The sequence below is a fragment of the Taeniopygia guttata genome, chromosome 19, assembly GCF_048771995.1.
Source record: "Taeniopygia guttata chromosome 19, bTaeGut7.mat, whole genome shotgun sequence".
Classification (NCBI taxonomy): Eukaryota; Metazoa; Chordata; class Aves; order Passeriformes; family Estrildidae; genus Taeniopygia; species Taeniopygia guttata.
Genome location: NC_133044.1, coordinates 11,108,711 through 11,134,825, shown reverse-complemented (window position 1 = coordinate 11,134,825; position 26,115 = coordinate 11,108,711).

Below are 26,115 nucleotides of genomic sequence, written 5' to 3'. Positions count from 1 at the left end.
GGGGAGAGCGGTTGGCTTCTGAGAGGCGAAGAACGAAACCGGCTTTTGTGCGCAGCCTTGGCACTGCTAGAGGACGGTGGCTGCCGCTGCCTGCGCTTTCAATTCACCGCTGGCATGCTTCTGGCAGGTGCTCCAGGACGACTTTCCTGCGTTTTGACTTGGTCCTGATGCAGACGAATTCAAATGAGGAATACAGGAACCTGATGCAGATATTCAAACCTTCTTGCTGTGGAGAAAGCTGTGGATTCACATTTCTTTCTGTAGGAGTGGCTCAGCTCCTCCCGAGTCTGGAGCCAGGACGACCATCCCAGGGCCTCCCCTCCAGGCTGGGGCGCAGGGCTCCCGGCGATGTTCGGGCCGGGGAAAAGCCCAACAGTTCCAGGAGGAAAAGCCACAGGCCTGGAAAAACTTCTGGCATTGTCAAACAAAGAAAGAAGGAGCCAGCTAAAAGCAAAGATGTACTCTCTCTGTCTATGCTGTACAACACAGCTGAGCGAGGCTAGGGGAGGATGTGTGAAAACCACACCAAAAGAATTCCCCCAGCTTTCCACCCCTCTCTCAGACCTAGCTTAAAGTTACAGGACCCCTGTCTGGGCATTAAGCAGACAACAGGGGCACAGTATCATACTGCCACCCCAAGACAAGAACCAAGTGGCAAAAGAATTGGAGGTACAGTGTTGCGGTTTGAATTTATTTTATTGATTCCTTATTTATTGGTTCGTCCTGTTGCACCCCCATGTTCTCCCCGAGTTTGTTTAGCCCTGGGCTTTACCCCCCTTCAAAGCTGTCCCTCATGCCTTTCCCCACCCTTGGTCCAGCTCTTTCCCTGCCTGTCAAGGCAATCCACACCTTGATTCCTGAAACTTCTGTGCCACTCACACCTTGGGCCAATCCCTGTCTGCAGCACCCTTTGGAATTCTCCTATCCCTGTAAGCCCCGTTGGCCCGTGTGACCCATCCTCCCCACCCCCCTGCCCCAAGTGGCCCCGGACACTGGATGTGATCCCCTCACTCCTCCCCCGAGGATTCCCTCTTGGTTGGCTGTTTGCATCCACCCCTGACTTGTATCTTTACTAAACCCCTGCACAGGAGTGCCTGGGGCTCTTTGTTTGAGCTCCCTTCACCTGGAGTGAAGTGTTCCTTGTGGAACCTCAAGGCAGAGAGCCTCCTCCTTTCTCCTCTTGTGGTCCCTGTGGTGGCTTGTGTCTGGCACCTTAGAGCAAAAGTGCCTCTAAAGGTTCAGCCTCAGGTAAATCCCCATACCGAGGCAGTTCCCCACTCCTGGCCAGGCAGCGGAGTTGTAAGAGCCAGCCAAGCTCCGGCAGTCCCTTCAGTATGGGAAAAGGAGAATGAAGGGACCACTTTGCTACAGTATGTGGGTGATCTTTTAATTGCTACAGGAACTCAAGCTAGATGCATTGAAATAATTCTCAGTTTCCTGAAGTTTTTGGGACAAGCCAGTTATAGGGTGTCCAAGAAGAAGGCCCCAAGTGCTAAAGAGCATGTTCTATATCTGAAGTTCACCATTTCCCAGGGGCAGCAAAGCCTTGGAACCAAAAGGATGGAGGCAATTTGCCAAACCCCAGAGACAAGGTCTTTTTGCAGGTTAAGAACATTTCTAGGAATGGGTGGTTGGTGTGGGCTCTGGGTTCTTTATTAAGAGGCCCTGATATATGTGGCCCTGAGAAACCCCCAAGGAGATGCTACAGCAAGGAGGTACTACAGTGAACCCCAGATTGCCAGGGGCTTTCAGAGACCTTAAGAGAGCTCTAATGTCAGCCCTGCACAGGCATTACCTGACGTGACCAAGTCTCTGGAGCTTTTTGTTCACAAACACTGACATGCTGCACTACGGGTGTTAGCTCAGAGGCTGGGGACATGGGAAAGGGCCATAAGATATTTTTCCAAACAAGTGGACAGTTTCAGTTACCTGGTGAACTGGTGCTTCTCTGCAAATGAGGAGAAAAGTTGATCTAGCTGACCAGTTATTTAATTTGTGAAACCTTAGATCAGTGGACTGTAGTTTTGCTCCCTTCCTTGGTAAATGTTTATCCTGCTATTGATGGTGTAGTTCCACAGACTTTGGTAAAATGAGCATCGAATGAGCCCACCAGGAGCTAACACTTCTTTAGCTGGCAACAGCATGAGAATTGAGACATCAAAACCAAAGGGAAGATAGAATATTAATTAAGGAAGAGAAATATGTAATTTATAGGCAACGAGCATTAATTCCTTTGATAAAAATACATTATGAAAAGTTTAGAGAGTGGGTGTGCATGCTGAATAGAGCTATTCCCATGCATCCGAGTGCTGGGAATGAAGTGATGCCTGATTCCTAACAGTAAAAACAGTTTGATTTATCCCCATGTATTCAGTGACAGTGGGAAAAAGCTCTGCTTGTCTTCCAGAAGGATTTTTATTAATGGAATGAAAAATGATTTAACTGACAACAATTGTGGCAGACTTTTCTGTCTGCTGAGAAGACGTCCCTGATGGAGCACTGGGTTCCCAGTCCTGTCCGGCTACTTGAGGGCTGTCGAAGTCTGACGGGGCTGGGCTGGCAGGAGGAGCCCTGGTGCCCTGGAGACGTGTCGGGGGGCAGTGCCTGGCCGGGGGTCCCGGGAGGTGGCAGGGCCTGGGGGTGAGAGGCAAGGGTGAGCCCCCAGTCCCCGGGGCTGCCCCGTCTGGCTCAGCTCAGCCAGCCCAGGACAGGGCAGCAGGAGGGTCACCTGCTTGGCCAGAGACCCCCAGGGACCAGGCGCAGAGCCAGCAGACAACCAGTCTCTTCTCCCCCTGATCCCCGTGCCCTGACAGGGCCCCACCTGGCTCATCCAGTGTCCTGGTCAGCACAGGAAGCTGGTCATGGATGTGTCCACCCCTGCCCAGCAGCTGGTTCACTCTGGGCTGGGAAGGAGAGAGCAGTTGGCTGAAATGCAGGGCCCAATTCAGCATTCCCTAGCAGCCCTCCCAAACCATCTCTCCCCGAGGAAACTGAAGGCACAAATTCACCCTGGATCCTCAGCATCACGCTGCCAGTCCTCATTACACATGCCATGTCCCCACCTTCTTCATCCCTACCTTGTTGGGAAGGGTGACGAGTCCCTGCAGAAATGCCTTCTTCCGGAGAGAATCCTGAATGGGGGGCAGTTTGAAACTGCTGCTCTGATGGTCCCCAGAGCTCTGTGGCACACGGGGGACACTGCCATGGACAATCGGCCTCCTGTGGGATGGGGCAGAGGACACTCAGTGCCCAGCCCTGTGGCATCCTGGGCTTCACCCTGCTGTGCCAGGGAGGGGACTGGCAGTGCTGCCTGCAGGGGCATGTCCCTCCCAGCTCCTGTCCACCTGCTGCAGGAGCCCCAAGCAGGAAGCAAAAGCCTGTGCCAGACCGGGAAAAGCCCTCCTTGCTGTGTCAGGGCTAGCCTGCACCCCGGGAGCTGGGCATGTGTCCTCAGGGCCCTTACCTTTGGCTGGGCGGTGGCTCCTTGCTGGGGGGCAGCGGCGGCAAATACGGGAGTGTCTTGGGGTACCTGGGGAGGGCAGGAGTCACAGCTGTGTGACAGGGGACAAACAAGCTGTTCCTGTTGGAGGCAGCACCCCCAAACCCAGAGGATTGTACCCCGCTGCCTATAGCCCTTGGGATGAGTGCCCACACCCCTGCTGCCGGCAGGGCTGCAGAGGGGCTCCCCACATCAGGGCCTCCCAAGCAGACCCTGTCACCCTGTGCCCAGCACAGCGGTCACTGCTGGCACCCATCTCCCCCCATGCCAGCCCCACTGCCCCCGATGCACTGGTGCTACTCACTGGCCAGGGACCTGCACGGTGAGCATGCGGTCACAGGACAGGCACGTGAAAGGGACTGGCAGCTGCCTAAGGAGGGTGAGAGAAGAGGGCTGGGGGAGCTCCTGGGGCCACAGCCCTGCCCGCACACAGGCAGCAGCGGCTGGCAGCAGCCGGGTGCTGGGCAGGTCACTGCACAGGGTCACGGCGTTTGCAGGCTGAATCGTGGGCTCTTGAGCCTGTTTGTCCCCATCCCCAGCGTGCTGGCTGGTGCCAGCTGAAGGGCACAGGCACCTGTGTCACCACCCCAAGCAGCCCCTGCAGCGCTTTCAGCCCCTCTCTGGCACCAAAGTCCCCTGTGTGCACGGCCAGGAGGGCAGGGCATGACCCAGCTCTGGGACCTGCGTCCCACAGCCCTGCCTGGGAGGAGCAGTTCCCATCTCCCGCCCTGGCTCCTGGGAGCCTTTGCACCCACAGCCCCATTTTGCTTTGGGAGGGCTCTGTCCTGCAGGTGCCCTGTCCTCGTGCCTCCTTTCCTGTGTGGAACCTGCTGCTGGTGGAAGGAGAAGGTGCAGCTCCTTCATCAGCATCCCCATGGTTCATTGAGCAGCTGAATTGCTCCCAAGGCAGGGGAACACACGGGGAGCGTGTGGGACAGCTGGAGGGAATGGGACCATTGCTGTCCCTAAAGCCTTCAGAATCTCCATCACACTCACTTCTTAATCCCAGCAGCGTTTTCACGCAACAGCCTGTTCTCAAGTTCCTCCATGTTCCTGTTCCAGGCCTCCTCCAGGTGCTTATGGAAAGCCTTCAGCTCCAGGCGATCCAGCTGTGAACAGGTGCACAGCCTGAGCCAGCTGCCCCGGGATGTGACATGGAGCTCTCCAGGGAAAAGCCTGGAGGGGGATCCTCAGAGGGATGCTGCCTCAGGCTGTCGAGTCCCAAAGGTGCCAGTTTGTCATTTCGGGGATGAGGAACCTGTCGTGGTTTGACACGGAAAAAGAATTTTTCCGGAAGGAAGAAGTCAATTTGGACATTGACCAATTGAAGGTAGACACGCCTCTGAGAACACAGAGGGGTTAAAAGCAGAATTCCCAGGGGAACTCGCTCTCTTGGTTTCCGGTCAGCGGTCAGTGCAGGACTCTCCCCTGCCCGGCCACGAGCTGGGTGGGGGAGGGGAGAAGCCATGTGGCCTTCGGAGGTAGGCCCAAGGGTGGAACCGGGCTGGCCCCCTGCAGATGGAAGGGTGGAGAAAATCTGGGATGTCTCCGTTTCCCCCAGAGTCTCTCTCTCTCCCAAGAGAGAAAAAAGAGACGGCGGTGGTTTTATCAGCAGTTCACCGCGGGGAAGGAGAAGAGCAGGGGGGCCGCAAGGTGCCCAGTCGGGCTGTGGGAGCTGGAGCCTGGGCAGCAAGCCATCTCTGGGAGTCAGGACTTTTAATCCTTCCTGAGAAATGAAAGCTTTGTGAAATTTTTCCCCTCCTTGGTTTGAAAAGAGAGGAAGAGAGACAGCCTGGGACCTGGGATGTTGGAAGGAGAAATTCTAGGTGGGAGGAGATGATGGAGTGGCTTTTGGCTGGACTTTTTCTTGGTAGCCACAGACTGAACTGATCTTCTCCTCCAAAGAGAGACTGTATTTTAGGAGGATGCTGGTGAGCCCAAGAGACCTGCTTCAGCTGGGAAAAGACAGAAGTAGAGCGAACAGAGAAAAGTTAAGGAGGTTTGTGGTGGTGCCCGCTGTCTTCAGAGAGGAAGAAGAGAAGAAGATCTCTGTTCGTGGACCCTCGGCCCCAGGGGAAAATGGGGGGGACTGTTGGTCCCAAAAATGAAAAACTGAACTGTTGTTTTTTCCCCTCTTGGCAGGGCATCCTTGAAAGGAAAAATCCTAAAAGCAGTCTGTCCATCCATGCATTGGTGGTGAGAGCACTGTGCATGGAAAGGAGAGGGTCACCACTGGCAAACTTTTTTTCTCCGGGCGGTGCCATGTGGTGACATGGAAGCACAGGATGTGGCAGCTGTGTTTCTTGGGAGATCTGTGGCACAGGAGAGACTCCTCTCTCCCTTGATGGACTGGGTGTTGATTATCCGGAGGGTGGAAACCTGATTGGGGTCCAGATTGTGTCTCACTGTGGTTTGTTGGAGTTGGGCGGTGGGAGGAGGAATGCTTTGGAAGGTTTTCATTTTGAAATGTGTGTGTTTCTTTCTTCTTTCCCCCCCCCCCCTCTTTTATAGTAGCATAGTGGTAGTAATTTAATAAAGTTTTTTTTCTTGTTATTAAGCTTGGGCCTGCTTTGCTCTGTTCTCGATCGCATTTCACAGCATTCAGTTGAGAAATTGCATTTTCATGGGGGGGCAATGGCATTGTGCCAGTGTCAAACCATGACAGAACCCCTCACCTTCTCTTCAATTGCATCGCGGAACTGACGCTGCATCTTATTCCATTGCTCCTCCTGGCCTGAAATCTGGCTCTGCAACTCCTGCATCCTCTCATCCAGCTCTTCCATGTTCTCTTCAAATTGGCTGCAATTGACTTTGCTGCCCAAGGCAGCTTTGTCCGCCTTCTAGCAGAGGGAAACGGCAGGAGAGCGGTGGGGAAAGGGATGAGGAACGACAGGCAGGGCCAGCGCGTGTGAGGGGCAGAGGGAGAAGTGCTTCCTCCAGGCCATCATGCCCCTTTCAGGGTGCTGTGGCCCCATTTGCCCCATCACCCTGGTGGGTTAGGTCCCACCATCTGGAGGGTGAGGGAACCCCAACATGCTCGGGAAATTCTCCCTCCCCAGGCCAGTTCTGCCACCCAACCCCCAAGGGACAAGGGGCATTTGGCACCCTGCCTGGAAACCCTTGGGCTGGCGGAGAGGCCCATTGAGACTGTACCATGTCCATTGCTGCCATCACGTCCTGCTCATTTGCCTTCTCCTTCTGAAGCTTCTCCAGAGACTGGAACAGCATCTTTCAGTACAAAAAGGAACCCATGACATCACAGCAAGGTTGGGGCACACCCCAGGATATGGGAGCATCGCCCTCTCCCCCTACACAAAAAACCTTGGGGAAAGGCACTTGGAACAAGCACAGTGCTGTGAGGAGATCGTCAAGAGATGCCTTGTGATCCCTGCCCGGACACATCTTGGGGGATGCTTTGACCTAAAAAGGGTTTCAGCCACACACCGTGATTTCTTTCTGCTTTTGTTGAGAGTCCTTCTGGAGGATCCCTGAGGCTAAGCTGAGTTTCTCGTAGTCTTTTTGAATCTGCAGAAACTTGGCTTCCATGTGCTGGCGCAGCTCCTGATCCTGCTCCAGGGAAGGAAGAGCATAAGGTGATGACCAAAGGGGGTCTGGCTGCTCCACAGGGCAGACCCACATGACTCAGCCAGTGGCCATGAGCTCTCAGTGTCAACAGGACGTTTGCATCAAGGCTTTAATCTGCGTCCATGTTGCTGACTGGTCCAGGCCAATTTGGGCAGTTTGGGCCTCCCCCACATTACAGCAAAGCACCAGAGAGCATGAGGATGTGGCATGGACCTCCAACATGACCAAGCCAGGGGTGGTGGGAGTGCTCCCCCAGGACCTCACCTGCTCGTTCAGCTGGTCAGCTGTCTGAGTCACCAGCTCCTCCAGCATGGCATTCCTCCTCTCCTGCTGCTCTCCCATCTTCTGCAGCTCACGTTTTGTGTCCTGACGCAGAGCCCTGGCCAGCGGGATGGGGACAAGGTCAGGGTTACTCCTGCAGGGCTGCAGGGCACTGTGCTGTGCCTGCAAACCAGGATGCTGCCAGACCCCCTGGGCTCCCTTGCAGTCCCACAGGGTATGAAACCCACTCCTGTCCTCTTACTCAATTTGCTGAGAGATCTCCTTCTTGCTCTCTTCTTTCCACTTGGTTGCATCCTCCCTCAGCTTTTTAAGGTCCTCCTCCAGCTTCTTCATCTGGAAAGCCAGTGATGGTAGAGTCAGGGCACGGACATCCTGTGGTCCCAGCGTGGGGGCCCTTCAGCTACATGGGCAGACCCAGGCTGCTCCACCCAGTCCAGAGACCCTGATCCCAAAACCCTGCTCTTGGAATCACATTGATGTTCTCCATGAGAGCCTAAAGATTACACGGCCCAACAGCTCACTAAAGCAAGTGACTCCTTAATCTTCTTTATGTCTCCCTCCATGAGGATCTGTGTTGTCTTTATCCTTTCCATCTCCTCCCGGAGATCCCGCATGAGAGCCATGTCCTAGGAGAGAGGAGTGGTGGCAGTGAGCCTGTGGGAGGGTCAGTGGGGACCTGCAAGGCCCTGACCCCTGCTGTGCTTTGTGGAGCCCTGGGGACAGCGCAGGGCCGGGCTCAGCCAGGCTGGCAGGGCTCTGCAGGCAGCACGGTCCATGCATCTGGCAGGGCCAAGGGTACTGAGCCTCCAGCCAGCAGGGCCGAGGGTCCAGGCTGCCGTCTCAGACCCAAAACTTGCTCCCAGCAGCACTTCACCTCATCCCGCGACATCTGGATCTTCTTCATTTCCCCTGCCATATGACGCATGGCAGCCTTTAACTTTTCAATTTCTTCTTCATGCTGGGACATAGCCATGGTCTAGGAGAAAGCATTGTCAGAGACAAGTCTCTGGAGAGTGAGTGTGGGAAATATGACCTTGAGAACCACAGTGGTCTGCACAGACCTGTGTCTCCTGGAACTTCTTCAGTTCCTCTGATAGGCGGGAATTTTCTGCCTTTAAGCCACAAAACTCCTCACGAAGAACCTGTGGAACAGTCCAACCAACAGGGATGTCAGAGGTGATGGCCAGGGCAGCAACACCCCAAAGAGCCCCACCCTGCCACGGGCAGCCCGTGGCAATCCAGGTGGGCAGGGAGAGTCCCAGTGCCACCTGCCCCAGCCCGGCTCGGTGCCAGAGCACTGAAGCCCATCCAGGTGGCAAAGAGCCCCTGCCAGGGGCTGTGCTGGGGCAGTGAGGGCAGTGCCAAGCAGTGCTGTCTGAGGAAGCGGGGAGGGGCTGTCTGCTGGGAGAGTGCCCCGGGGGCTGGGAAGAGCCTCTACCTTGGACATGTGTTTCTTGTAATCTTCCATCTCCTTCTTCATTTCTGCCATGTCAGTGGCCACATCAGCAAGTGAGGGGCCACTCAGCTGGCCTGGCCACGGCTCCTGGCTGGTCAGGTACTGCACATCCAGGTGCTCCAGCACGGCCTGCAGCAGTTTTCGCATGGCTGCAAAGTGAATGATCCCCTTCTGGGGTGTCCCGATGGCGAGATCCAACATCTGGGAGAGGCTGAGTGTGTCCAGGGATGCTGCCATGTCTGCACACAGTCAGTCCCTGCTTGGTCACAAGCCTTCCTGCCCAGCTGGGTCTGTCAGGGGTCAGCAAAAGCAATAATAAAAACGTGAGTAGCCAACAGGCTCCTTCCTCCTTCCGTGTCCTTCAGAGGACTGGAGCCTGCTCTGCTCATGCCCCTTTTCATCACAATTCCTGTTGCCAGGCAGCACACCTCACCCCTGGGACCTCACCACTGGGTCACAGACTCATGAAGTCATAGAGTCATGGAATGGCTTGGGCTGGAAGGGACCTCAAAAATCCTCTCATTTCACCGCCTGTCAGGGACAGGTAAAGGAACATTTTCCGCTAGACCAGGTTGCTGCCATCTCCATCTAACCTGGTCTTGGACACTTCCGGGAACAGGGCAGACTCTGTCAAGGCATCACCATGCTGACAGGGAAGAGTTTCTTCCCAATATCCCACCTATCTCTCCCCTCTCTCAGTGTGAAGCCACTCCCATGCAGGGCCCTTGTGCCAAGTCCCCCTCCAGTCGTTTTGTAGTCCTTTTATCTGCTGAAAAGTGATCAAAAGTCTCCCAGGAGAGAAAACAGCCTCATTGCTTTTGGTCAGTTTAAGAGTTGCGTTTCATCTAAGCCAGTTCCTGCACTGCTGCAAACCCAGGGCCTGGTTGGGAGCATCCACTGGGATCAGCCTTTGCCAGGGGAGCAGTGGGGTGCTGTTCCTCATGCCGGAGGTGCAGGAGGAACCCCATGAGCCCCTCGCTGAGCTATAGGCTTTTTGGGGCATGGACTCCTTTCTCCTCTGGAGTTCAGGGCAAAGAGTCTCCCTGGGTGAAGCCTTTGCACAATTTCCTCCAAGTCAGGTTTTATGTCAGCTTGACAGTCCATAAAGAAGACAATGAAATTATTTCTCTTGCCAATGCCCCCAAGACTGTGGGGGAAGACAAACCAAGTTCTTCCCTCCAACACCTGCCATCCACCCCCATCTGCCTCTTTTCCAAAGCATGCTCTGTTCACCCCTAGTCCTTCCTGCTTCAAAGCTCTACAGCAGGTTTTCGGGCTTGCAGTTTTATAACTTTTAATTCGTATTTTAAAATTCATCTTTAGCCGTGTAAATTCAATTCTTAGCCAACTGGTAGCTAAACTTCTTTCCAGAGGGTGTTATGATCAGAGTTTGATTGAGAAAATCAGGGAATCTTTTAGTTTTGCTAAACTAACACTTAAGAGCTCCAGTGAACAAAGCTGCAAAGTGGACATGTGAAATGCAGGGTTTATAGCCCTCCAAGGAGTTGTTGCAGAGACCAGTAGACAATGAAGAGATTAATAAAGGCAATTTTGTATATGCGGGATAACTCACTCCCTTGGAAAAAGATAATAAAGAGTCAGAGAAATGTGTGCTAATTAGGATGAGAAGCAAGAAAGCTCTAACCAATAGAGGTTAGAATACTAACTAATGAAGAGGATTATGTAATTGAGAATGGATGACCATTGATTTCTTTGTTTGCTAGAAACAAAGAAATGGGCATCTCAGCCACTCCTGCCCTATCTACTATTCTGGCATTTGGGTGGGAGGAACACCATAAATCCATAACCGGGTGTCAACCCTCATCTCCACCCAGGTGCTCACACAGCCTGAGCAGGCCAAGCTTGGCAGGGATCACTTGGCATCCTTCCATCTCACACTGCAGACTGACAAAGGCTCTCCCACATCCCTCTCACATCCACAGTGGCTGCAGAGATGTTCTGCAAAGGCTGAGGAAGCTCAAGGCCAGGGATCATTTGGCCTCAGTGATCCTAAATGAGCAACCAGATGTGAAAGCTGCCATCTTCTGTTATCTAGGCCTCTGCTTTAATCAGAAGCCCATCACTCTTAGCCCATAAGTGTTTTCATGTGGAGATGCATCACCACCAGCCCCCTGGAGGTGAGCAGAAAGAGTTAATGGTAGCCATTGCATTTAAAGAGCCCTGCAGTCACTCTCCTCCACCTTTCCTCATCTGGATACCCTTCCTGTAATTGATGCTGACTGCTAATTGTTATTAGCCTGGTGTTCATCACTGCCACAGGTTTTATCCCTGTTAGCCGATTTAGGGAGCCCTGAAAGCTCTGGTAGCATCAGGAGCATGGAAGAGCTGAATCAGCACCCTGGGTTGTGCATGTTCACATACCTTTTCTCAGGAAAACCAGCAATGAACTTGCTGTGGTTACTTTTGTGATTTATTTTCCCCACCAGAAGGTTTATACCTCTCCCACAGCCTGCCTGAAGGAGTGCTGGTTTGTTTTTGGAAGTCAGGATGCAGCTGCCCAGGGTGGAGGGGGAAAAAGGAGCCTTCCAAGAGCCTGAAGGGCTCAGGGATGACCCTGCTCTCACGTTTAATTACTTGTTTCTGTAACATCTCTTTCCCAGGTTTCCAGAAGGAAGCAGATTCCCTCTTGTCAGTGACCAAACTCAGCATCATCAGCGACTCTCGGAACATGAGCAAAGCCTGGGACATCTTGTTAAAGCTCTCGGAAGAGACCATGTTGCCTTTATAAAAGACAACGGCGACCTGGTTACAAGAAGACAGCACGGCAGCCCGGCCTCACCCGGGCTACTCGGACTAACGACACATGCTGACACCAATTTGGTGGACGGTCGAAAGCGTTTATTATCTTATCTCATGGGTTTAAATAGTCTTGGGCGACTTTGCTTCGTCAGAGGGGGGCTGGGGGTCTCAGAGGATAGTGGGTAGTGGAACTTTACCAGAACAGGTGTGGCTACATTCTTCTGGGACTCCTGGGGTTAATGGATAAGTGGGGAAGAGAGAGGGGGAGGGGTCTGTCTTTCCGTGACATCCCGTGGTGGTCTTCCGCTCCGCCTGTCCCTATCTACCACATCTCCCCCCTCCTTATCACATACAAAATGAGGTAGTTGTAAATAGAGGCACTGGAGTGACGTACAAACTTGTGACTTGTTAAGGAAAGGGTGGTTTAGTAGATCAGGGTAGATTTTTTAAGGCAGGTGCTGAAGGCTTTAGCTACTGACTGTGTTTGCAGTTTTTTGTTTATAGCATTTGTTGGTGGCCTATGAACAGAATGTTTGCCCTTTCCAGACGGGCTTGAACAAACGAGACTAGTTTGTTCAGCAGGCATGGTCCTATGGTAATAGCCAAAAGCAGTATTGCCAGTGGACCTACCAGGGCAGAAATTAAAGTGGTGAGCCAAGGTGATTGATTGAACCAGGATTCAAACCAGCTCTGCTGGGTCTCCCTGTCTCTCTTTCTCTGAGCCAGTCTGTCTCGGAGTTCTGCCATGGAGTCTTTAACGACTCCCGTATGATCTGCATAAAAGCAGCATTTCTCCTTCAACGCTGCACACAATTTCCCCTGCTGCATAAACAAAAGGTCAAGTCTCCGCCTATTTTGTAAAACTACTTCTGAAAGCGAAGAGACTGATTTTTCTAGATAGGAGATGGATTTCTCGATCTTCTGCAGGTCTTCGTTGATGGTCATTTGCAGCTGGGAGAGTTTGTGCTGTTGGGTTGCAATGGTTGAGACACCTGTGGCTGTGTTAGCTGCTTTCAGGCTAAGCAGCATTGCGATGGTTAATTTCTTTTTGTGGAGTTTGTCAGGTTTTTCGAGAAGGTGGTATGTTTTTTCGTCTGAGTGATGCAGGACCTTAGAAACAATCAGAACTTGAACACAGAAATTGATAGAGTTATTAAACTTGGCAAGGAACATATAAGGATTCACTCTGGGTTTGTGGCAGACTTACATCTCAAATGTGGATGGGACTACTTATTTATTGGTCTTCTGTGGGGAGTGTTTTACTTGCACTGGTGGGGGGTACTGGCTGTGGAGTAACTGAAGGGGGTATCTAAAGCATTGCTTTCGTAGAAAAGGGGGTTTAATATCATAGTAAAACTAATATGGGTTAGTTAGGTTTGATTTGGTTTCATTTGGGGTTAGTAAGGTAGCTTCTAAACAGGCTGGCTATGTGGAACATGAAGGATGGGGTATTTATTATGGTGACTTTTTTGAGCACTTTGTTACTTGTTGCACGACTCACTTAAATAGCTGATGAGGGTAGTGGCCTGGGCTAGCTTGTTTCTTTGGCTACAAGCCTGTAACAGTAAAATTGCATGAAGAAAGACACTGTGCATGTTTGGATCTTACCACCGTGGGATTTTCAGGTGTTGTCTGGCAGTTTGGTGGTCTGTTATCTCTTTCTGGAGCAGGGGTGTGTGTGTCACTGGGATGGTTCACAAGCGTGCCCTGCAAACAGAACTTATAGCTTCTCATTAGTTTTGTTTTGAGGGTCAGGTTCGGTTGGTAGCAGTGGTGTGCAGCAGTGGCTTTCATAGTTTCACCACGTGGGGGTCCTGACTGCCACAGAGGCAGCACGTCCCCTACATCCCCGGGGGCTTTCTCCCCACTTTCATAGCTAGGGCTACCCCGGGGTCCCGTATCGGGGCATTCCCTGCTGACTCTGCGGCACAGGCGCTGCTTGCGGTGGGAGGGGGCTGAGTTCGCCCGCGCGCTCCCCCCCCCCCCCCCCACCCCCGTGTGTCCGGGGCTGGGACTCGTATTCCTTGGCGAGACGCCCTTTTTTTTTTTTTCGCAGTTCCAAGGGGTATTGTGACCGCTTTTCGGTGCGGCTTAGAACTCTATTCGGTTTTGTTTTAAACTGTGCTGGTTCCGTATCTTTTGTTTTGGAGTTCCGGCTGGCCCCCGCCGGCTCGGAGCTGGTAGAGCTGTTGCTAGGCTCCGCGCCGGAAATGAAATGCCAGGGCACTTCCGGGGCTCCGCGCTGTTTTGTTCGGCCCCGGGCTCGCTCCACCCTGCGGGGGAGGGGCCGCTCCCGCCCCCCCGGCTCGCCGCGCCCCCCGCGGGGGGTGGTTTCTGCCTTATATGGTGGCGGCTCCCGGCGCGGCTGCTGATTGGCTCTGTGCCCCGAGCCGCTCTCCGCCCCTTTCTCCCGCGCGCGCGCATTTCTGAGATCGCGCGGTGTCTGAGTTTTCGCGCCGGGACCGCCCAGGCCCCGCCCCCCTCCGCGGCATTCGGCGCCATTTTCAAAGCGACCGCATGGCCGGGCAGCCGGGGATTCTCCCCGAGCCGCGGCCCCTGCGACTCCGGTCTGTCCCGCCGGCTCTCGCCAAGAGCGCCCCGCGCGCGGCTGCGCCTTTGACCGCGGATCTCTGACCGGCGGCGGCGGCGGGACGGATTGGGAAGCGGCGGCTTCTCGGGGTTTTTCTGCGGCGGGGTTTTCGCGGGGGTTTTTCGCGGCGGGGGTGTCCCGGGGGTTTTCCGCGGTGGGGTTCGGCGCTGCTTCGCTCGGCGCGCCGGCGGGGAAGCGGCACGGAGCCGCGGGTGGGTCCGATTCCCGGCGGGAGCGGGGCCGCGCTGCTCGGAACGCGCCGCTCCGGCGGCAGCGCTGCCTCTGCCGGGCTGGGCTGGGCTCAGCTCTGCGGCGGGGCTGGGCTGCGCTCTGATCCGGGGAAGGGGTTGTCGCGCTGAGCCCTCCTGGGTCTCCGGTCTCGGGTGGACCCGCCTCAGGGACGGTCTGCGCTTTCGCCCCCCCCCCGAGCTCGGGTCTGACTAATAAACACATATGTGCTGCACTCCGCGTCTCCTGCTTTTCTATTGCTTTGCGCGGGGTTTCTTTTACTTTGCCCCGTGCCGTAAAGCTCTTGCCACTGTCTGGGGATTTCTCCTCCCCGGCTGGCGTGGCTGTATACTGTTCCCATATCCCCGGATGCATGGCATCCACTGAGCATTCGGTTGCTCCAAGTTCAGGCAGCCTTGCTATAGCAAGATAAAAGTCCCTGAGCTTAAACGCGATATTCCATTGCCTCATACTTACGACCCATGCGACGCTGCCTATGACGCTCGCGGGTCCGGGGACGTCTCCCCTACGCCTGGGTACGGTCCGACCGTCCCGGCCGCTGCTTCTGTCCAGGTGAATCCCGTCTACCGGGGGGTTTTTCCCTTTTTTTTTCTTCTTTTTTGTTCTTTTTTCTTCTTTTCTCCCGGGTTTCGGCACCAGATGTTGCCTTTATAAAAGACAACGGCGACCTGGTTACAAGAAGACAGCACGGCAGCCCGGCCTCACCCGGGCTACTCGGACTAACGACACACGCTGACACCAATTTGGTGGACGGTCGAAAGCGTTTATTATCTTATCTCATGGGTTTAAATAGTCTTGGGCGACTTTGCTTCGTCAGAGGGGGGCTGGGGGTCTCAGAGGATAGTGGGTAGTGGAACTTTACCAGAACAGGTGTGGCTACATTCTTCTGGGACTCCTGGGGTTAATGGATAAGTGGGGAAGAGAGAGGGGGAGGGGTCTGTCTTTCCGTGACATCCCGTGGTGGTCTTCCGCTCCGCCTGTCCCTATCTACCACAGACCAACATCTTCCTTACCAGCTGGGAGCTTTCCGAGCGCTACCTCTTTGTGGTGGTGAGTACTGCGAGCTCACCTTGCCCCACCATCCAACTCTGCAGGGAGCTCACATGAGGGGGAGGAGAGCAGGTGAGCCACAGGATGTTCAGATACATCTGGGGTGATCCCCTTAGATGTTGATGTTGCACTTGGAGCTTGGTGTTCAGTTTCCTTGGAAATGCCAGTGCTGCAGCACCATGAATTCCACACCCCTCTGCAAGTTCCCTGCAACTGGATGCTGTTGCATCCTGGACACGAGGTGGGAAAAGGACGTTGAGGTGCTTGAGTGCGTCCAGAGGAGGCAAGGAGGCTGGTGAGGGGCTTGGAACACAGCCCTGTGAGGAACGACTGAGGGAGCTGGGGGTGCTCAGCCTGGAGAAAAGGAGACTCAGAGGTCACCTTATCACTCTCTACAGCTCCCTGAAAGGTGGCTGTGGTCAGGTGAGGTTTGGTCTCTTTCTCCAGGCAGCAAATGACAGAAGAAGAGGACACAGTCTCAATCTGTGTAAAGGGAAACAGAGGTTGGATATAAGGAAAAAGCTTTTCATGGAAAGAGTGATAAAGTACTTGAATGGTCTGCCTGGGGATGTGGTGGAGTTTCCATCCCTGGATGTGTTAAAAAAAGACTGGATGTGGCACTGGGTGCAATGGTTCAGCTGAGGTGTTGGGGCTGGGTTGGACTTGATGATCTTGAAGGTCTCTTCCAAGCTGGTCATTCTATGATTCTGTGTAAAGATGAGGCATAATGTCTGAGAGTGGCTGTGGAGGCAGGGCCCTGTGCAGGGACGTGCTTGGAGCATCCCACAGTGACCACAACCCCCCTTGTTTGGCAGGACCACCTCATCGCCCTGGACGCTGCGAACGAGTTCTTCAAGGCGGCCAGTGTGGTGTATCCGAAGCGGCCTGGCAGGGACAGGGCAGGCGAGGGCCCGCGGCCCCCACAGACCATCCCCGTGGTGCCCTGAGGAACGGCCTCGGCGGCGTGGCATGGGAGCGCTCCTGGACAGGCTCTCTGCCCGGGCCAGCAGCAGAGCGCTCTCCTGGTTTCCCCGTGGAGCAGTGCGTGGCGGGCGGGGAGGGCAGCGAGCCGTGTCCCGCAGGAGCGCGTGGGAAGGCGGCCGCTGGCTCCATGGGGCTCCCGGGCACAGGGCAGTTACTGCTGGCCTGGGGTGGCCCTGGTGGGACACCACTGGACAACACAGTATGCAGTGGGCACAGGGGGGATCTGCCATGCAGGGTGTCGCTGCCAGGAGCCACAGAGGTTCGGGTGCCTCTGGTTCCAAGAGCTGTGCGGAAATCCACCTTTCCACCTGCTGCTGGCACCTGCCACTGAGCAGCGAGAGGATAAACACCTCCATCATCTACAACTCTGTGCACTGGTCCTCTTCCTCACCCCAGCTCTCCAGGCAGGTCCCAGGGGATTTGGGAAAGAGGCAGGTGCTGTGCCAGGACAGGATTTAATTCCAGGCAGCAAAGCCTTGGAGCAGCGTCACAGCTGGGTGCTCCATCCCCAGCCCTTAGTGGTTGAGGGATGTTTTTGTCAGGGGTGCTCAGCTTGACATCTTAAACGAAGGTAGAGTTTAGGAAGGTGCCAAGTTCAGAGCTGCTGAGAATTTGGCTCCTGGAACATTGGTTGCCCAGAATCTTAACCTATTTTGAAAAGTTTTGGTCTTAATTGCCTAAAAAACACCCACCACAAAGCTGCATGTACTGGCAATATAAAAATCCTCATTACCAGCAAGGATGGTATAATGAACATCCTTTTAATCTTGGGGTTTTGTCTGATAATAAGCAATAATTTTTAAACACTGGATTTGATAGTTTAAAAACAAGTAGAAGTTCTTCACTGATGAACATGCATGCTGTTAATTGGCCAGTTGAAAATGTTGGTTACACAGGGCCTCCCAAAGTAGCAAACCAGAGCTTTTATTTGTTTGTACCTACAATGTTTGAAGAAGAAATATTTATGAGCTGTTTATGTTTGTCAGTCTTCCTGGGAAACATTTTTGTCAACTCATAACAGCAGTGAAAGCTGAGTTTAATAAAGAAAACATTCCAAAACCAGCCTTTCTTACTCTCTCTGTGAACCTACTCAGGTAACAATGTTTATGTTGACTGCTGATAGCAAAAGGGTTGGGATATTTGTAGAGCCTCTGCAGCTTGTTCTCCACACACTTTAAATTGCCTGTTGACTTAGGAGAATTACATTTTTTCCAGCCAAAGTCTTTGTAGGAGATGATGGGGACCAAATTTAATTTCAGTGGGATTTGGCATTAGGTACCAATTTCTACTGATTTATTTTTTTCTAGCAGGAGTTCAGCTGCTGTTTGGAAAACCTCACGTGTTTTTATAGAAAATAAACTTTGGTCCACGACAAATCCAGGGCTTGATTTGAACAAATTGTCATGGAACAGAGAGATCCACGCTCTGAGGAGCGCCGTGCCAAGGTGCCCAATGCCACCCAAAATCAATCCTTGGCACATTGTCACTTACAGTGCTGGCTGTTATTTAAAACCACCTGATGAGTCTGGAAACCTCAGAGGCAAGAAGAGAAATCCTTTTAGTTGTGCTGCTTGTTTGACCATGGAGGTCAGCGTTCAGCAGTGCCCGTGCAGAGCTGCCCCTCGCTGTCAGGGCTGTCAGACAGGTTCTGATTTCGGTCACCGAAATGCCTTTTGTTGTAACTTCATAGGGCAGACTGCCCAAAAGGCACAATAATCAGTATCTCTGAGTGAGTTTAGCTGCTGAGTAAGGCCTCGTGTGGGGAAAGTGCTGAGTTTCTGAGTGCAGCCACAAGGAGGAGATGGAATTTGTTGGATGAGAGCAGAGCCGCTCCTTTCCACACTCGGGGGAGTAACCAGCTCAGAACTTCTGTTTGCGGACTGATCACAAAAGGAAAAGAAAAAAGCCTCTCAGTCCCAGCACTCAGCTAAAACTGGTCATGGGGCATCCTGAAAATATTGCAGAACAGCCTTTGGTGAAGTAGAAAGATGCAGAGCTTTGGAAAATCTGCAACTTGAAAAATTATAGGAACCAGCAGAAATTGTTTCCATATAGATCCAGGCTCAACTTGGTCATGGTGTCCACCTCCGTAGGAAATGTCCTTTCATGCACTGGGATAGGAGACCAATAAACTCTATTTCAACTAGCAAAATGCAGAGAGCAGTTTGCCTTTTCTAAATTCCATAGAAAATACCTGGGAGATGCACAACAGTCCTGGGTCCTGGAATTCCTCCCCCGACAGAGCGATTCCCTTCTTCACTAGAAGCGGTTTGGGATTTGATGCACCACCCAGGCCTCTAGCTGCCATTCAGATGGGCTTGAGCTCCCCACTTGATATTTGGGGAGACATCTTGGGTATCCTGCATGTCCCAGGTGCCACTGGGGAGCCAGGCCCTGTTGGATTAAGCTCTTTTCTGACCCAGAGATGGGGCAACTGAGACGTGTTTTAAAAACTTTTATTCCATTTTCAGTCTCATGAGAAGGGTGAGAGAATACAGATGTTGTAATTCACCCAACACAATCAGAAGCCATTTTTAAATTACAATACCCTATAAGTGTTTCTTGGCCTATCAGCTTTTGCCACACCTTGCTGTAGATGCCTTAAAGCAAATCATCTAAAATTACCCTTCGTGGGTCCTACTCCAATGCATCTTTCATAGTTCTATTTCTCCAAAGCATCTAGTTTATTGGCAAGGCCATCCTTTGAAACTCGTTTCTAGTCCCATTTCTCTCTTAACAATGTCTGTCCTGTTCCATGGCATTCCTAAGTCAGCATTCCTTATCTCAAGGTTTACATACAGATCTGTGAGCCTTCTGTCAGGCTTGGAGAATTCTCTGCAAATCCATTTCCCACGGGCATCCTGCATGGCCCAGGTGCCGCTGGGGAGCCAAACCCTGCCCATGTCCAGGGAATGTCCATCAGCCTCCCGGGAAGCACTGGCTGCAAGAGAGCCCAGCGAACACCAGATGCCACTGTTCCCTCAGCATGGGAAAAATCATGTTTATGATGCAGGGGAACTATTCCCAACCTTTTCCTGCATGCATCGGATCTCTCGAGCCTGCAAGAACTGACTTTCTGTTAAAGGTTGGGGTTTAGACATTCACTAATGACTCTGGTGCTTTCCAGGAGACGGTGCCCAGCCCATCTCTCTTCCAGGGCCTGCTCCTGCTTGGAAGTGCCACTTGGCCTGAGCCTGGCTGCTGCAGGGATTAGCATGTTCACTAAGAACATTTATTTTTCTAAGTAGAGGGTGATTTTGGTATCCCTTCCTTCAATCAGAAAAGGAAAAAGACCAAGAATTCTTTAAAACAAGTGATGTGGGGGGGTTTAAAGTACATCTGGGATCACTTGGCTTTCAGATATTTTTTTCCCCTCAACCTGACATTGCATTTTAGCTAATATGTCATCAGAAAAGAAAGAAAGAAAAAAGGGACTTTTCTTTTTAACCTAAGCCATGGTTATGCTTCACTTGGATTTCTTCTCCTAGAATCACAGGATGGTTTGGTTTAGAAGAGACCTGAAAGATGAACCCTGACAGGGACAGGGACACCTTCCACTATCCTGGGTTGCTCCAAGCCCCGTTCAACCTGGCCTGGAACACTTCCAGCAATGTGGCAGCCATAGCTTCTCTGGGCAAAATATTTTCATATTTTTGGGTCAGCACTGGAGAGTTCCCTTCCTCCAAATTAAGTCTAGGAAGTAAGCACAGCACAATTAATAGAGACCAGCTAGGGAAAAAAAATCAGTTTACAGACCATGTTGATTGTGCACATGCACGTGTTGTTTCTTCTTTGTATTCCAAGCTTTCCTAGGACATACATCCTGAATTTGGCAGGATGAGCAATAGAAAAACCAAAAGTGTGGTGGAAATTCAGCGGTGAGATGTAAGCCAGGCAGAAGGTGGCAGTGCAGGTGTTTGGTAAAGGCTGGAGCAGCAGCAGGCAAAGGAGATGGGATGCAGTGGCCTGGAAGGGGTCTGGCTTATCCATTTTACTTGTTAAGGATGTAAAATCACAGCCAAAGTTCTGATAAATAATGAGAATGGGCACAGGAAAGAAAACTGTCATCTTTTAAATTTCAGCAGTAGGAAAAATTACCATTTCAAACTGCTCAGTTTCAATAATTTCTAACGTTAGACATTCCAACACTTGCATATTCTTCCTGGAGAGAAAGCGTGCACTTTTCTGGTCTAATGAGGATCAGTAACGCTGAGTGACTGGCCACAAAGTGCTCTCCAGAAGCATTCCTTTGAAGACAAACAACCGTTTTTGCGTGGGGAGTCCTTGTTAAGCAAGCTGTGGGTTATCAAAACCGTTTCTTTGCCTTACAAATCACAGACCTTGCGGACACATCCAGCAGGAAGCTATCCTTGCACAGGGGAGACCATGGAGAAATCTCTTAATAAAACCCTAAGGAAAGACTGGCAGAGCAAAAGCCTGGCTGCTTTGCCTGTCTTGTTTGGTCTGATGAAATGTGCTACACCTCGCTCTGTAAGCCTTGTCCTTACTCTTGAGGAGAACAGACGTTTTCCAGAGTGAGAATAAATTTAAGTGGATATTTTGTTGGATGTGGATTAGGAAAGGAAGGCACCATGGAGGCCATGAGTGCCCTCCATAGGATCTCAGCAGCATTAGAATAAACAGATTTAGGCAGTCAAATACAGATAGACATAGAGCTAGAGCTAGAGCTAGAGCTAGAGCTAGAGCTAGAGATAGAGACAGAGATAGAAATAATAGAGACAGAGATAGAGCCACTTGGCTGGATGGGGCTTGGAGCAACCTGGCCTAGTGGGAGGCGCCCCTGCCCGTGGAAGGCGGTGGGCTTGGAGGCCCAATCCAACCCAAACCATTCTGTGATCTCAAAGCAAAGGCAAGAGGGCAGCAAATGGAGGCCCAAGGGGCCCAGGCACTGCTCAAGAGGAGGGCAGAGCATTTATTTGGGGTGTGCAGAGGGTACAGCACTGGTGCCAGAATCTCTTGCAATGGTGCAGCGTATGTGGGTAGCAGCAGCAGGATGAAATGTGTTTGTGCATGCCCCAATAACCACCAGCAAAACCCCAGCCTGAGGAGAGTCACTAGCACGTCAGAAAGAAGAGAGACTTATGAAAGGATGTGTTACCAAAAGTTTATCCTTTCCAGAGTGGCAGCTTTATATCTGCTAAACTGCTGGGGTTCTTTCCTCTGGCTTGAACTGGGTTTGAGTCACACCTTGGAGACACAAACACCAGAGCAAGTCCAGACACCACTGGAGTCATAAGCAAACCTCCTGCCAGCTGCCCATCTACTCTCTTCTGCATCGTGTTCAATTGCTTGTGAGTGGAGTCCTCCCTCCTTTGTCCAGGTGGTCTCAACATTGTGTTGCAATCCCTGTTACTGGCTTGTGTGTTTTTAAAAACTTCTTATAAGAGTATATCTTAACAGTACATAACTATAAAATATATGATAATTTTATTTGCATGAATTATCATATACATATAACAGCATCTTTTAATCATTTTGACTATGTTTAAATGAGATCACCAAGAGAGACTATAGCTCTGCACAGACATGTGCAGGCATGCCTAGGAATTTGGCTTGCCTGCAGTTTATCTGTCCCAGGTAAAGGCAGATGCAGCCTTTTGCTTCCATGGACATTGATGAGCTGGTAGATGTGCTGACAGGGAGAGAGCTCACACACAGCAACTGGTCCTGATCTAATCACACACATTCTTACAGTGCTGTTTGGCTCCAACTTGCCCAACTGCAGGAATATTTTCAGTTTTCCTTCCTACCTCCTTGGACAGGGATCACCCAAGTTTGGGTAATCAAGCCGTTTGCAGTTTGTCACTTCTCCCCAGTCTGTGGCTAAAGAGGGGAATTACAGGATGGGAAAAGTGGCTTAGGCTGCAATTCTGCTTTGCAATCATACTGGGAATGCTGGTGAGTGGCTCAGAAAGCCTGGCAGGTACTGAAACCTTCCTCCCTCCCTTCCTCCCTCCCTTTCCTTCCTTCCTTCCTTCCTTCCTTCCTTCCTTTCTTCCTTCCTGTGGAGATGTGTTTTTAGTTTCCAGTGTATATATATGTTCAAAATGGTTTGTCCCGCTGTACCTCCCTCTGCCCTTTTGGTCCATCCCAGGTTTTCCCGTCACTACCTGTGTGTCCATCAATCCCAAAAACCCTGACTCATGCCTCTGACCCCACCGGGATGACTTGTCCATCCTTCCCCTTTGTCTGGAGGCTTCTGCCATGGTCACTGGGTGACTGGACAATGGACTGGGGTACCTCCCCTTCTCCCTCCTAAGTGGATACCCCGGTAGTCCTTCTGTCGGAGGATGTTAACAGTGTTAGACATGCCACTCTTCAAAACAGAGTAGCAATTGATTTTCTTTTACTGGCACATGGACATGGTTGTGAGGAATTTTTAGGATTGTGTTGTATGAATCTGTCAGATCATTCTGAATCCATCCACAAAACATACAAAAGCTAAAGGATTTGACAGCTCAAATTAAAGAAGATGGTGGATCATGGTTAGATAACGTGTTCCAAGAATGGAGTTTTGCACCTTGGCTAAGGAATCTTTGTAAAATAGGCTTATATGTGTTAGGCATTTTAGTTACAATACTCATATTAATACCTTGCATACTTCGATGTGTACGACACATGATGTACAAAGCTATCAAAGAAGTTTTTATCATACAAAAGGGAGAGGTAGGAAATGGATTTACAGAGACTTCTCAAACTCTTACAGAGTTAGTGGATGAAGGTATAGTGATGAAGGAAGGTTTTGAACTAAGACCTTGGAACCGGCAAAACTTTTTTGAACAATGACTTGTAATTGCTATCAAACATTACTTATGTGCTTTGAATTGATTGGACCTTCACAGCATTAAATTTGCTGTGTTGTAATATAGCTATGCTTAATGCAGGCAAAAATGATGCTTTAAGCAAGCAATAAGCAGATATATTGTAGGAAAACTATGAAATGCAAGGTAGTTAATAAGCGACAAGGTTATGACAGTTTCTTTTTAGTTGAACTGAGAGGGGGGAATTGTGGGATTCCTTAAAATCAGAGGGTTTTGGGCACATTGCAAAAGGTAGGCCTCAGAGACAGCAGGATGGTGATTAGAGCTAAGCAGTAGCTATAAGATTTGTCAGCAGAAAAATTATACAAGAAGTAGAAAGAAAGGACAAATAGAACAATGGTCTGTGTATTAACGCTTGGGTAGAATAACTTCCTTAGTTGCAGAAAAGTATAGCTGGTGAGATCTAAGCTTAATAATGGAGCATTTCCCAGCATTGCAAGGCATGAAATCACTCTTACACTTCTCATCATAGTAATGAGCAGATCTTGTCCCCCTATTCTTCTTCTTAAGGACCGCTTTAGCTGTAGGTGCTATCACAGTGAGCATTCCAGTGCTATATGGGCCACCTTCAAGGCATGATGGAATGCCCTGCCAAGCCCTATCTCCACAAATGAACCAATATCCTTTTGGTAATTGTGATAGATATTGGTCAGCCTTGGAAAACACATCCCAACTGTCTGAATAATTGCACCAAAAACTCGAATTCCCGTATGCAGAGTAATGGGGAGTAACATTGTACTTTGGAGAATCACTTTCTCGCCAATCATTAGCTGTAAATGTAATGCAAAAATCCATTGTTAAAGAACCAAGGTTTTCTAATTCTTGGAGTTCAGACACTGCATTGGGAAGTTCTTTGACCCAAATATCCAAATTCAATACAGGATCGCCCCCACTGTCATTTTCACTTCTATTGAATTGTTTTTTGACCGAGGGGAAATTCTTTACTGGCACACCAACTAGGCAGATTGAGAAAAGCTTTTCCAGTTCTGAATCAGACAAGCATATGGTATCTGAGCCTGCTGCCTTGGCTAAGGTCACCCAAATGTTTGTTTTTGGTTGTTCCACAGGCAAATCTGCACAGAAAAAAGCAATTAAACCCAACCAAGACCGCATATCATTTGATTTTGCTCCATCCTTTTTCATGAGCTAATTTTTGGCAAAAATTCCACCCATATATACCAATTCAGACATGTTGCTTTTGACCTTAAAATACAATTTTACCTTTGAAAATCCAATAGAGGGGATCTATAACATAACAAACAAAAACCCCATTTTTGCCAAAAAGAACTCTACAAAAACAACAATTAACACATCTATAAAGAGCATATAATCAGAAGATTGTAGGTTCCACTGGTGAACAAGGAACGCCAGGTGTGACCCGCAATCTCAAGTTCAGCTCAAGTCTGCGTACTTGCTTCTATGGTCTTGGACTCATCAACACGTTCTTGGGTGTGATATGGTTTGACGTTTTTTGCAGGGACCCACTTAATTCCTGCACCTGTAGAGACAGAAGCATACCCTTTGCCCCAAGTGATTAATCGGAAAGGAAATCTCCGATCCACGCAAAGCCCCAGAGCCTAACAGCACTCGAAGAGAACCAACAGAAGAGAGTGAGCTCTGAGCCTTCCTCGGAGGGCCACACCCATGTCTTCTCCCATTGGCTGATCGGGTTTCCCCGCCTGTTGGGGAAGATGAAACAAGAAAGTCTTATAAATATGATTGCCTGGCAAAAGATTTAGGAAATACAGAGATTGAAATGGTAACAAGTTCTGAGATACCAAATCGTAGTTACTGCACAAGTAGAACACAATAGTACAGCCAGGATGAAAACAATCCCCCCTTCTGGTTGAACAATGCCCTTACCTACAGGTAGGTCCAAGAGTCAAAGGACTGTTGGATCTCACCCCAATGTATGGTTCATCCCACTCCTGTAACCCTCCCCTGAAGCATCAGGTGTCTGTGACTCCATTGGCCTAAGTCTTGTTCCAGCCCACCTTGAAGCCCCCTGATAAGGGGTCCCTGAGGAGCCAGACGCTCTCTTGGAACTTCTGTTCTCTTGGAACTTCCACCCTCTCCTGGAGCATCCTCTTATCTCCCTCTACCCCTTGCCTCTCCCTTCCCCCACGCCCTCGGGCCTGCCACATGTCACGTCTGGCGACCCCATGCAGGGTCTTTCACCCTCTCTAATAAACCAGATATTCTAAGAGCAGCCTTCAGAGATCTCTCATCTCCATCCAAACCGTCCTGGAGTCCAGCATCCCTGCACCCGCCCTCCCTATGTCAGGACCTGTTCAAGGCCCTGATCTCCGATCTGCGCAAAGACTCAAAATCCACCTCAGCCTCCGAAAATACTTCAGCTCTGAGGCTGGGGAGTTGGGGGAACCAAAGTCCTGCCAAAGCTTATCAATCCGTCTCCATTTCAACAGCATTGCCACCACGTCTGCACTATAACCAGCAGAGAGAGAGCCCATGAGGTGTTCTCTCAGGAGAGACCGCGCCTCCCTGGAGAATACTTCCTCAGGGGCTGAAAAAGCCCATGATCTTTGCCCCAGTAAAACAGCTGTTTAAAGCCATCCCAAAGAACAGAAGCCCTCTTTCTCTCCAGAAGAACTTTTCAGACATCCAAGACCAAGAAGTCCTCCATAGAAATCACAGGGGTTGCCCTGACCACAAGCACTGCAAGCAGACAGGAAGGCAGAGAGGGGGCCAAGAATTATCAAGACCTCACCCACTGCTGTCCTACACACGGCGGCCACCACATGTCACACTACGACATGAAATAACTCACTAACTTTAAGATGCAAAAGAACAAAAGGGG